General features: G+C 42.0%; 1 protein-coding gene and 1 long non-coding RNA gene across 4 annotated transcripts in view; both read left to right on the top strand.

Annotated features, from left to right (window-relative positions):
- The window catches only part of LOC127005556 (fasciculation and elongation protein zeta-1-like), a 29,612-nt gene that overhangs the window by 3,098 nt on the left and 13,095 nt on the right, over window positions 1–13,419 (top strand). The gene's annotated exons all lie outside the window — the stretch shown is intronic.
- LOC127005557 (uncharacterized) lies at window positions 5,857–7,040 on the top strand. Of its 3 annotated transcripts, none has more exons than XR_007758716.1 (3): window positions 5,857–6,007; window positions 6,131–6,270; window positions 6,303–7,040. It is a non-coding gene; the product is annotated as an uncharacterized LOC127005557 (long non-coding RNA). The 3 variants fall into 3 exon arrangements; XR_007758715.1 differs by having other exon boundaries at window positions 5,857–6,031; window positions 6,123–6,270; XR_007758714.1 differs by lacking the exon at window positions 5,857–6,007 and having other exon boundaries at window positions 6,102–6,270.

The raw sequence follows: 13,419 nt of genomic DNA, 5'->3' as shown, positions 1-13,419 counted from the left end.
CAAATGTAAAGTAATGCACAATGGGTCCAGAAATAGCAACCACACGTACTACATGGGTGGCGAACCACTACAGGCAGTGCAAGAGGAAAGAGACCTCGGGGTCACTATCAGCAGTGACCTGAAACACACAAAACACTACAAGTCCGCCTGCAGGAAGGCCAATACTATGCTCGGTCTCATAGGGAGGAACTTCGAATATAAGACGCCGGTAGTTGTGTTATCCTAGTACAATTCGCTGGTAAGGCCCCACATGGAACACGCCGTGCAGTTCTGGTTTCCTAACTACAAGAAAGACATTAAATTACTCGAGAGTACAGCGACGTGCTACAAAAATGATACTATCGTTGAGGACGCAACCTTGCGAAGAACGACTCAAGCAACTCAACCTCTTCACGTTGGAAAAGAGACGACTGCGGGGAGACATGATACAAGTCTTCAAATACCTGAACAAGTTTAGCAATGTCGATCACTCCAAACTCATCACGCTACAACCTAACCCGAAAACAAGAAACAACTGAAAAATAGTTCAAGCGAAGCGATGCAGTACGGATATCGGCAGGAATTATTTCTCGATCAGAGCCGTCCGCCAATGGAACAGCCTTCCTGTAGGAGTGTTTAGTGTGGGAACAGTCATCTCCTTTAAGAATCGCATTGACCGTCACTTTGCCGCGTCGGGAGTGAAATAAACGTATTCATGAGTACGAACACTATTTCTTTAATCCTTCCGGCAGGCCACTCCTGAGGCTGACGGATTGATTAAGTCACGGAAAGCAGGCAGCCTCGCAATGAGCCAATAAACATTCTGCTGCCTGCTCGTCCAGGTTTCCATGTTTCCTCCTCCTCCTCTTCCTCCTCCTCCTCCCCTTTCTGTTATTTCCTGTCCTTTTTTAAGTATTGTTTCCGTTCAGTTGTTTTTAAGTGTTTTGAAAAATTCTCTCTCTCTCTCTCTCTCTCTCTCTCTCTCTCTCTCTCTCTCTCTCTCTCTCTCTCTCTCTCTCACACACACACACACACCATTAAGCTAACGGCATCAAATTTTTTCCCACATTATTATTATTATTATTATTATTATTATTATTATTATTATTATTATTATTATTATTATTATTATTATCATTATTATTACCGTTGTTATCTATTATGTGTCAAGAAGAGTCTAATGTGAGAATTAATGAGGTGAAACACAAGCTGGAGAGAGATAAGACTGATAAAAGAGAGAGAGAGAGAGAGAGAGAGAGAGAGAGAGAGAGAGAGAGAGAGAGAGAGAGAGAGAGAGAGAGAGAGAGAGACAGACAGACAGACAGACAGACAGACAGACAGATATATTGATAAATAGATAGATAGACTGACAAAGATAATAACATAGATAAAGATAGATAAGTAAATACGGATAAATAGATAAATTGAGACAGATAAATAGATAGATGGATAGAAAGAAAGAGAGAGGCAGACGATAATATCCTAATGCAAACTGATGAGAGAGAGAGAGAGCGAGAGAGAGAGAGAGAGAGAGAGAGAGAGAGAGAGAGAGAGAGAGAGAGAGAGAGAGCACGTAACGCCGGCAACCGTGACCTTTATTCACTGATAATCGAAGGAGCATTATGGGATGAGGGTAAATGTAAATAATTATTGGAGATTAGAGGTGGGCCTAATGACTCTCTCTCTCTCATCAGTTTTCATTAGGATATTATCGTCTGCCTCTCTCTTTCTTTCTATCCATCTATCTATTTATCTGTGTCAATTTATCTATCTATCCGTATTTACTTATCTATCTTTATCTTTGTTATTATCTTGTCAGTCTATCTATCTATTTATCAATATATCTGTCTGTCTGTATATCTATCTCTTTCCATCTATCTATCTATCTTTACGATACTGCAAGGATAACATTTTAGGATTCTCTCTCGTGTCATTCAGCTTTAAATGTCCCCGATTAAAGGATCCGTTAGTGAGGAAACTTTAATGGAGAGATCGAGAGGAAATTCTTGTAGAAGAGAGGAAAACTTCGGAAGGGAGGAAAATTTGAGAAGGGGGGAAATTCTTGTGGAAGGGACGAAAATTTCAGGAAGGGGGAAAATTTGGGAAGGGAGGAAAGTCTTTTGGAAGGGACAAAAATTTCAGGGAGGAAAATTTGGAAAGGGAGGAAAATTTGGGAAGGGAGAAAAAATTGCGGAGGAAAATTTGGGAAGAGAAAAAATTGGGAAGGGAGAAAGAAATTGGGAAGGGAGATAAATTTGGAAAGGGAGGAAATTTTGGAAATGGTGAATAATTTGGGAAGGGAGGAAAATTTGGAAAGGGAGGTAAATTTGGAAAGGGAGGAAAATTTGGAAAGGGAGGAAAAATTTGGGAAGGGAGGAAAATTTGGGAAGAGGAAAATTTCGGAAGGGAGAAAATTCTTGTGGAAGGGAGGAAAATGTGGAATGGGAGTAAAATTTTGGAAGGGAGTAAAATTTTAAGAGAGGAAAATTTGATACGCTGAAGGAAACTTTGATTGGAGGAAATATAGGAAAAGAGAACATGGAAGAGGAAAAACATATGGAGAAAGTAATGGAGGAAAATTTTAAGGGGAGAAAAATGCGATACGGCAAAGGAAACTTGGAGGAAGGGAAGGAAAGGAATGTAAGAGGAAATTTTTATTGAGAAAGGAAAATAAAAATAAAAACTTGGCATGGAGGAAGGAAAATGGGAAAATAAACTTGGGACGATGCCGAGGAGGAAAAAAAATGGAGTAAGGAAAAAAATGAAAAAAATGTATAAAGAATAGGAAGGAAAAAACAGTATGAAAGGGAAAAAATCAATTGAGAAAGGAAAAGAAGGAAGGGAAAGGGGGAAATAAACATGGGAGAGTATAAAGGGAAAAAATAATCGAGGAAGGGGAAGGAAAATAATATAGAAGAGGAAAAAAAATAGTGAAAAGGAAATGGAAGGAAAAGGGAAAATAAACTTGGTGTGGTACAGAGAAGGGAAAAAAATAATTGGGAAGGAAAAGAATGTGGAAGAGGAAAGTTTTAATGGAGAAAGAAAGGAGAAAAAGGGGGAAAAGCTTGGGATGGAGGAAAAGAAGGAAAAGATTATGGAAGATGAAAAATGTGACGGTGAAAGGAAGGGAGGAAAAGAGAACAAGATAGGTATGGAGGGAGGAAAGTTTTAATTGGAGGAAAGGAAGGAAAATTATATGGAAGAGGAAATTTTTTTATGTAGATAGGAAGAGAGGAAAAGGGGAAAATAAACGTGATGGTACAGAGGAGGGGAAAATGATGAAGGAAGAGAAGGAAAAGAATATAGGAGAGGAAAAGTTTAATGGAGAAAGGAAGGGAGGAAAGGGGAAAGAGCTTGGGACGGAGGAAAAGAAGGAAAAGATTATGGAAAAGGAAAATTGTGATGTAGAAAGGAATGGAGGGAGGGAAAAAAACTTGATATGGAGAGAGGAAAGTTTTAAACGGAGGAAAGGAAGAAAAATAATATGGAAGAGGAATTTTTAATAGAGATAGGAATGGTACAGAAAAGGGAAAATAATGAAGGAAAAGAAGGAAAAGAATATAGAGGAGGAAAAGCTTAATTGTGAAAAAAGGGAGGAAAAGGGAAAAATCTTCGTATGGAAGGAGGAAACTTTTAAATGGAGGAAAGGGAGGAAAATAATATGGAAGAGGAAAAGTTTAATGGAAAAAGAAAGAGAGGAAAAAAGGAATATGCACTAGGTATGGTAGAGGGGAGGAAAAGAGGAAGGAAAGAGGAAGGAAAGGAGAGAAAACAAATGTAGGTATAAAATAGAGGAAAAAAAAGGAAAATTTCAGTGGGGAAAGGAAGGAATTGAGAAAGAGGAAAAATGGTATGGTTCAAAGAAGAAAAAAATCAATAAGGAAGGAATGGAAAGGCGAAAAAAAGACATTAGTATCGGAAGGGAAAAAGAAGAAAATAGAAGTTGATGAAGAAGGGAAGGGAAGGGAGGAAAAGGGAATAAACTTGGCATGGGAGTACAGAGGAGGAAAAGAATAATGGAGGAAGAAAGGAATGAGGAGAAAATAATGTGTATGAAGTATTACATGAAGGGAAAATATTATGGAGGAGAAAAGTCTTAATGGAGAAAAAAGGAGACGGAAGAAAAGAATTGGTCTGAAGCAAAGGAGGAACTAAAATGTGGGATAAGGAAGTATTAAAAGAAAGAGAATGGGAGGGATAAAAAAAAAAGCGAAGAAGGGAAGGGAAGGGAGGAAAAGGGAATAAACTTGGCATGGGAGTACAGAGGAGGGAAAGAATAATGAAGGAAGGAAGGAGAGAAGAGAAAATAATGTCTATAAAGTATTATATGAAGGAAAAATATGGATCAGGAAAGTCTTAATGGAGAAAAAAAGGAGACGGAGAAAAAGAATTGTGTCTGAAGCAAGGGAGGAACTAAAATGTGGGATAAGGAAGTATTAAAAGAAAAAGAATGGGAGGGATAAAAAAAAAAGCGATATGGAGCAATGGACGGAAAATTTTAATGAGCGAAAGAAGAGAGACAGAAAAAATAGAAAGGGTAACGAAGGGGATATTTTAATGGGGAAAAAAAGATAGGAAAAAGCAAAAAAAAAAAAAAAAAGAGTGAGGTACGTAATGAAAGTGAAAATCTAATGAATAAAAAAAAATAGGGAGAGAAGGAATATTGTCCCCCGTGATCACACACACACACACACACACACACACACACACACACACACACACACACACACACACACACACACACACACAAGCAGTATCCCTTTCCAAGTAGGTCGGAGAGAACGACACACAGAGAGAGAGAGAGAGAGAGAGAGAGAGAGAGAGAGAGAGAGAGAGAGAGAGAGAGAGAGAGAGAGAGAGAGAGAGAGAGAGAGAGGAATCTTTGACCTCGCTTGGCCCAGTGCCTGAACGAGCCGTCGGTGCCTGTCTGTCTGCGTCTGTTTGTGTGTCTGTGTGTGTGTGCCTCTGTGTCTGCCTGCCTGTGTGTGTGTGTGTGTGTGTGTGTGTGTGTGTGTGTGTGTGTGTGTGTGTGTGTGTGTGTGTGTGTGTGTGTGTGTGTGTGTGTGTGTCTGCCTGCCTGTGTGTGTGTGTGTGTGTGTGTGTGTGTGTGTGTGTGTGTGTGTGTCTGCCTGCCTGTGTGTGTGTGTGTGTGTGTGTGTGTGTGTGTGTGTTGCCACCTTCATTATTGATTCTCTCCACCTCCTCCACCTTCTCCTCCACCTTCTTCAACACCATCACCACCACCACCACCACCACCACCTTCTCCACCATGACCTTCACCTTCATATTGATATTTATTTATATAATTATCAGCTTATTTTCTCTGTCTCTATACCTCGCTAAATTAGTACACAGGTAAAGGCAATTAAAGGTAAAGGTGAATATTTCTGCGCATTGCCTCGCCAGTCAACTCCGTCACCTTTCCTTTCACTGCCTTGTCGTTCTTGGTGTCTTTTGAAGAGTCTGGCATAGAGAAAGATAGATAGATAGATGGATGGATGGATGGATGGATAGATAGATAGATAGATAGATAGATAGAAAAAAAAAAGGGGCAGATTGATAGATATTTGAACAGAAAAAGATGGAAAAAGGCAAATATAGAGACAAATAGATACTTACATACATACATACATACATACATCATGCATACATACATACATACATACACATATAATTATACAGAAAGAGAGAAAGAGACGAACAGGCTATAACCGCTTACCATACCCCAGCCAGTAATAAAAGTCACACACACCACACACACACACACACACACACACACACACACACACACACACACACACACACACACACACACACACACACACATCACCTTGACCGGTTTTCCCCAGGTAGCACCCCTTTATTACCCCCCCCCCCCCCCGTGGGTAAGAAGAACACCTGGTAGAGGGGAGGGAAGGTTAATGGGTAAGTAGATAGGTAGGTAGGTAGGTAGTAGATGGGTAGGTAGGTAAGTAGGTAGGTAAGTAGATAGGTAGGTAGGTAAGTAGATAGGTAGGTAGGTAAGTAGGTAGGTAAGTAGATAGGTAGGTAGGTAAGTAGTAGATGGGTAGGTAGGTGGGTGGGTAAATGGGTAGGTGGGTGGGTAGGTAGGTAAGTAGATAGGTAGGTAGGTAGGTAGGTAGGTAAGTAGATAGGTAGGTAGGTAAGTAGATAGGTAGGTAGGTAAGTAGATAGGTAGGTAGGTAAGTAGATAGGTAGGTAGGTAAGTAGATAGGTAGGTAGGTAAGTAGATAGGTAGGTAGGTAAGTAGATAGGTAGGTAGGTAAGTAGGTAGGTAAGTAGATAGGTAGGTAGGTAAGTAGATAGGTAAGTGGGTAAGTAGATAGGTAGGTAGATAGGTAAGTAGGTAGCTAGAAGTACACATAGCCTTCAAAACGGCATACATAAAAGTACACATAGACACATAAAAGTATACACAAACACAGATAGTATACATGGCTTTCAATACACAATACAGGAAAATAAAATAATGCATAGAAGAAACCAAACTACACATAAATAAACCAAGTATACATAGCGATAAAACACACACAAAATACCTCAAAAAAAATATGTGACTGATGGGGTAGGTAGTAAAAAGAGGAAAGAGGGGGTAGAGAGTTAATTAAGTAGGTTGGTGAATAGGTAAGTAGGTACATAGGTAGGTAGGTTGGTAAGTAGGAAGGAAAGGGAAGCAGTTGTGTGGAGGTGGGTAAGTACTTGAATGAACTGATATGTAGGTAAATCAGTAGAGTAGTGGATTCCTAGATCACATTTTGGGGTGTCAGTAGGTAGGTGGGTAGGCGTGAAGGTGGATGGATGATTGGGTAAGTAGAAGTGGAGTTGGGTGGACGTGGGAAGGGGGAACATGCAAAGGTGGATGGGGATGTGGAAGGATATAATTATGGTGTGTGTGTGTGTGTGTGTGTGTGTGTGTGTGTGTGTAGGACAGGGTGGATGGGTGGGAAGGTGTTAAAAGGAAAATTAAAAGGTGTTAAATAAAAATAAAAATAAATATAAATACCGTAAATATAAATAAATAAAATAAAATAGAAATAAAAAGGTGTTAAAATAAAAATAAAAATAACAGACTGACAGACATAGACAGACAGACAGACGGATAAAAGCGAGCAAATCGACGAGACATGCATACGATTATCACTTATTTAGTTACACACACACACACACACACACACACACCAGGAAGTATATTTCATTTTAGTGTATGCATTGATGTGTGTGTGTGTGTGTGTGTGTGTGTGTGTGTGTGTGTGTGTGTGTGTATAACGCCGTAGGGGGTCAGGGGGTGCTTTTGTATAGCTCTGTCTGTGTGTGTGTGTGTGTGTGTGTGTGTGTGTGTGTGTGTGTGTGTGTGTGTACCTGATTGCCTTTGTGTACGTGGTTGTTTGTGTACGTGGGCGTGGTAGTGGTAGTGACGCAGTGCGGCTACTCTCTCTCTCTCTCTCTCTCTCGATTTTGTCCCTCCCGTGCTATGTCCCTTTCTATTCCTCCTCCTCCTCCTCCTCCTCCTCCTCCTCCTCCTCCTCCTCCTCTCTCCCTCCAATTCTCTCTATTATTCCCTACCATTTCTCCCCTCTCTCCCTCTCACTCCATTTCTACCTGAACACACACACACACACACACACACACACACACACTCAATCGGTAGAGCGCTGCGCTGCAAGGCTTCACGGCCAAACAGGCGGCGGTTCGAGCCCCGTTCAGCCCGGATTCTTTCCGTTGACTAGGAGTGGTTATTGTCCCCCCTTGAGCAAAGGGGATGGAGTGTGTGGTGTCTGAGATCCTGGCAGTACCCAGCCAGAGAGCGACAATAATGAGCACTTGCTCACGTCGTGAGGATACCTGCTGGCGAAAGCGAGTCCAACTCGCGATCAGGCCGTGGTGAATTACACACACACACACACACACACACCCATGTACGTCAATAATCCACTTATTTATACGAGCTTATCCAGGAGGAAATACATTTAATATCCTTCAAACACTCTCTCTCTCTCTCTCTCTCTCTCTCTCTCTCATTTATAAACCATCCAATCCATATTTCATACTTAAAACAGGGTGGCAACTGCAGCTATATATTGAACTGGCGGGGGGAGGTGAAGGGGGGCGGGAGAGGGTCAGATGCTAGGGGGGGTATGGAGAGGGAACAGATGGGGGCCCAGGTGTTTAGGGGGGCGTGGGGACAGGTAAGAGCTGGTAGGGGAAAGGGGTCTGAATTCTGAAGGGGCAGGGTGAGGTAGGGAAAGGGAAGGGAGAGAGAGACAGAGGATGATGATAGTGTTGAGAAAAGTACATAAAGGAAAGGGGAGAAGAAAGGGGAGATGAGGATGGGAAAGGGGAGAGAGTGATGATAGTAGAGAAAGTGAATAAAGGAGGGGAGAAGAAAGAGGAGATGAGGATGGGAAATGGGAGAGAGTGATGATAGTAGAGAAAGTGAATAAAGGAGGGGAGAAGAAAGGAAGGTGAACATAGGAAAGGGGAGAGAGGATGAGAATGATAATTGAAGGAGAAAGTGAATAAAGGAAAGGGGAGAAGAAAGGAAGATGAAGATGGGAGGAGGGAGCGAGGATGAGGATGAAGGGAGAATGTACAAAAAAATGGAAGGGGAGAAGAAAGGGAAGGTGAAGATGGGAAATTGGAGAGAGAATGAGGATGAAGGGAAAATGTGAATAATGGAAGGGAAGAAGAAAGGGGAGAGAGAGAATGAAGATGAGAATGAAGGGAGAATATGAATAATGGAAAGGGAGAAAAAAGGGAGGATGAAGATTGGAAAAGGGAGAGAGGATGAGGATGAAGGGAGAATATGAATAATGGAAAGGGAGAAAAATGGAAGATGAAGATAGGAAAGGGGAGAGAGAATGAGGATGATGGGAGAACGAGAAAAATGGAAGGGGAGAAGAAAGGGAGGATGAAGATAGGAAAAGGGATAGAGGATGAGGATGAAGGGAGGATATGAATAATGGAAAGGGAGAAAAAAGGGAGGATGAAGATAGGAAAAGGGAGAGAGAATGAGGATGAAGGGAGAACGAGAAAAATGGAAGGGGAGAAGAAAGGGAGGATGAAGATAGGAAAAGGGAGAGAGGATGAGGATGAAGGGAGGATATGAATAATGGAAAGGGAGAAAAAGGGAGGGTGAAGATAGGAAAAGGGAGAGAGGATGATGACGGAGAACGAGAAAAAATGGAAGGGGAGAAGAAAGGGAGGATGAAGATAGGAAAAGGGAGAGAGAATGAGGATGAAGGGAGAACGAGAAAAATGGAAGGGGAGAAGAAAGGGAGGATGAAGATAGGAAAAGGGAGAGAGGATGAGGATGAAGGGAGGATATGAATAATGGAAAGGGAGAAAAAGGGAGGGTGAAGATAGGAAAGGGGGGAGGATGATGACGGAGAATGTAAATAATGGAAAGGAATATGAGAAAGGAGATGAGATGGAATGGTTTGGTAAGGGGAAGAGGAAAGGGAAATAGAAGTGGATGGAGAATAGAGGGGAATAAGGGAGAGGATAGATAGACAAGGAGAGGAAGAAGGGAATGTATAAGATAAATAAATATAAATAAAGAAATAGAAGGAAGGGAATAGATTGGAAGAAGGGAGGAGACAGGGAGGAGATAGAAGACCGGAAGAAGAGAATAGATTAGAAGAAGGAAATAGACAAAAATGAAATAAATAAGGAAGAAAGAAAAAACTAGGAAGGAAATAGAAAGGAAGAAAGTATTACATAGGAAAATGATGCATAGGAAGAAGGAAATAAATAAGCAAATGCAGGAAAATGAGAGAGAGAGAGAGAGAGAGAGAGAGAGAGAGAGAGAGAGAGAGAGAGAGAGAGAGAGAGAGAGAGAGAGAGAGAGAGAGAGAGAGAGAGAGAGAGAGAGAGAGAGAGAGAGAGAGAGAGAGAGAGAGAGAGGAAAAATAAAAAAATAGTGCAAAAAAGGGAGTGAGTAGGTGAAGGGGGAAGAGGGAGAAGGGGAAATAAGTGAGAAAGTGTAGAAGGAAATGGGGGAAAGGGGAAAAGATGGAGAAAATGGGAAAGTAGGGAAGGGAGGTGAAGGGAGGGAATGGGACAAGAAGGGAGAGGAAAGGGAAAAGGGTAGGGAGAGGAAGGATAGGGAAGGGAGATGAAGGGAGGGAATGGGACAGGAAGGGAGAGGAAAGGGAGGTAAAAATAGGTAAGGGAGAGGAAGGATAGGGAAGGGAGATGAAGGGAGGGAATGGGATAGGAAGGGAGAGAAAAGGGAGAGGGGGTAAAAAAGGGTAAGGGAGAGGAAGGATAGGGAAGGGAGATGAAGGGAGGGAATGGGACAGGAAGAGAGAGGAAAGGGAGAAGTATAGGGAGAGGGGGTAAAAACAGGTAAGGGAGAGAATGGATAGGGAAGGGAAATGAAGGGAGGGAATGAGACAGGAAGGGAGAGGAAAGGGAGAAGGGTAGGAAAGGAATGATAGGTACGTAACATAGAGGAAAGGAAGAGAGGGAGGGAGAAAAATAAAAGAGAATGGGAAGAGAGATATGGATAGGTGAGGGAGAAGAAGAGAATGGGGAGGGAAGGGGTTAAGAAGGGAGGAAGGGTTAAGGAGGAGGAAAGGAAGGAAGAAAAGGAGAAAAGGGAGAAATTAGGAAGTGGATGGATAGGTTAGGGAGAGAAAGAGAATGGGGAGGGAAGGGGTTAAGAAGGGAGGAAGGGTTACAGAGGAGGAAAGGAAGAGAGGAAAGGAGAAAAGGGAGAAATTAGGAAGTGGATGGTTAGGTTAGGGAGATAAAAAGAATGGGGAGGGGAGGGGTAAATAAGGGAGGAAGGGAAGAGTTAAGTAGGAGGAAAGGAAGGGAGGGAAGGAGAAAAGGGAGAAATTAGAAGTGGATGGATAGATAATGGAAAGGAAGGGAGGTTAGGGGGAAGAAAGGGGGAGGAAAAAGAGGGAAGGGAAGGGAGAGAGGAGCAAAGGGATAGGTAAGGAGGATGATATGGATGGGTGAGGGAGCGGAAGGGAGGTTAGGGGAGGGAGGAGGAGGGAGGAAAGGGAGGTAAAAAAATAACCGTGTACGTCCAGTCAATGTTGGCACCGAAAATCAATGTGCAAGGGCGCCTGTGTGTCTGTGTGCGTGTGTGCGTGTGTGTGTGTGTGTGTGTGTTCGTGTCATGTATCTCTATCCTGCTAGTTTTTTTTTTTCTGAGTTGACATTTTACTTTTTTGATTGTGTGATTCCTTCCTTTTTTTATTTTATTCGTTTCTCTATTTAGTTATTTATTCATTTATTTACCTTTATTTTGTGTGTATATTAAGTTTACGAATATATGTATGTAATAATGTACGTATCTTTGTGTGTGTGTCTGTGTGTGTGTGTGTGTGTGTGTGTGTGTGTGTGTGTGTGTGTGTGTGTGTGTGTGTGCCTACCTGTCTACCTGTCTGTCAGTGTCAACGCGAAATTACAGGAAGGTGTTAAATTTCCACCGGTGTGTGTGTGTGTGTGTGTGTGTGTGTGTGTGTGTGTGTGTGTGTCCCCGCTGCACACTCACCCTAATAATGGCTGGGGGTCACGCTCTTCAAGGGGGGGCGGGGGGCGGGGGGAAGGGGGTTAATGAGAGAATGGAGGGAGGGAAAGGGGGGGATGAGGGGAGCAGCGACCCCTTCATTCCCTTCTATTCTGTTCTCGTCCGGTTTCACACACCCCACACACACACACACACACACACACACACACACACACACACATTAGTATTACTCACGTCAAGTTTAGCAACCGTACAAAACCATCAACACTACTAGGTAATAATAATAATAATAATAATAATAATAATAATAATAATAATAATAATAATAATAATAATTCTACCACCATTACCACTACTGCTACTTCTACTACTACTACTACTACTACTACTACTACTACTACTACTACTACTACTACTACTACTACTACCACTACTACTACTACTACCACTACTACTACTACTACTACTACTACTACTACTACTACTACTACTACTATTATTGCTACCACTTCTACTACTACTACTACTACTACTACTACTACTACTACTACTACTTCTACTACCACTATTACTACTACTACTACTACTACTACTACTACTACTACTACTACTACTACTACTACTATTAACACCAGGGTAGCGAAGAGGAACTATGAGATTAAAAAAGCAAATGAGGCGAAAAGTAATCCTAAGGGCTTCTTTCAGATGTATAGAACAAAAACAAGGGAGAAAATTGGACCGCTGAAAACAAACACAGGGGAGCTAGTAGAAAATTACGAAAATATGAGCACATTGTTGAACGACTATTTCCTTTCAATATTCACACAAGAGGATCGAACGACTATTCCGGAAAGGGTTCAGGTGTACGAGGGCGGGGATGGCAATAGATTGAGAGATATAATCATTACCAGGCAAGTAGTTCAGGATGAGATAGATAAGCTTAAGAAGAATAAGTCGCCAGGTCCTGACGGGATGTTTCCAAGGGTATTAAAGGAATTTAGTGATGTACTCAGTGACCCACTAACCGACATCTTTAAGATGTCGGTAAATACTGGTTATGTGCCCAGCCTATGGAAAGTAGCTAATTTGACACCGATTTTCAAAAAGGGGAACAGGTCAGCTGCTTCAAACTATCGCCCAATTAGCTTAACATCGGTTATAGGCAAGATGCTGGAGTCCATAATAGCCAGGAACATTCGGGAGCATCTAGAGAAACACAGCTTAATTCACGACTCGCAGCATGGGTTCACTATAGGTAGGTCATGCCTCATCAATCTATTGTCCTACAATAAAGTATTTGAGGCGGTAGACAGAGATGAAAATTATGATGTAATCTATCTTGATTTTAGTAAAGCGTTTAACAAAGTTCCTCACCAACGATTGTTGCTTAACCTACAGGCTCACGGAGTAGAGGGTAAAGTTTTTAACTGGGTCAAGGCGTGGCTTAGCAATAGGAAGCAAAGAGTGCAAATCGATGGTAAAAGATCTGACTGGGGATGTGTTACGAGTGGGGTCCCACAAGGTTCGGTATTAGGTCCACTTTTGTTTATTATTTATATCAATGACAGATACAGGAATAAGTAGTGATGTCAGTAAGTTTGCAGATGATACCAAGATCGGTAGAGTAATTGAGTCGGATCAGGACGCTAGTATTCTCCAGGGTGAACTAAACAGATTGTATGACTGGGCGGATAAATGCCAGATGGAGCTCAATGTAGGGAAGTGCAGTATTCTGAGTGTAGGTAGGAACAACCCCTCACATAACTATTGCTTAAATGACACCCTCATAAGCAGGTCTGGATGCGAGAGAGATTTAGGGGTCTTAGTGAGCTCTGATCTCCGTCCAAGGGCACAATGCATTCAAGCTAGAAATCGAGCTAATAGGGTACTGGGTTTTATTTCAAGGAGCGTAAGCAACAGAAGCGCCGAAGTCT

Source organism: Eriocheir sinensis, chromosome 30 (genome assembly GCF_024679095.1).
Source record: "Eriocheir sinensis breed Jianghai 21 chromosome 30, ASM2467909v1, whole genome shotgun sequence".
NCBI lineage: Eukaryota > Metazoa > Arthropoda > Malacostraca > Decapoda > Varunidae > Eriocheir > Eriocheir sinensis.
Note: the sequence above shows the minus strand (reverse complement) of the source record. Positions and strands in the feature narration are given on the sequence as shown.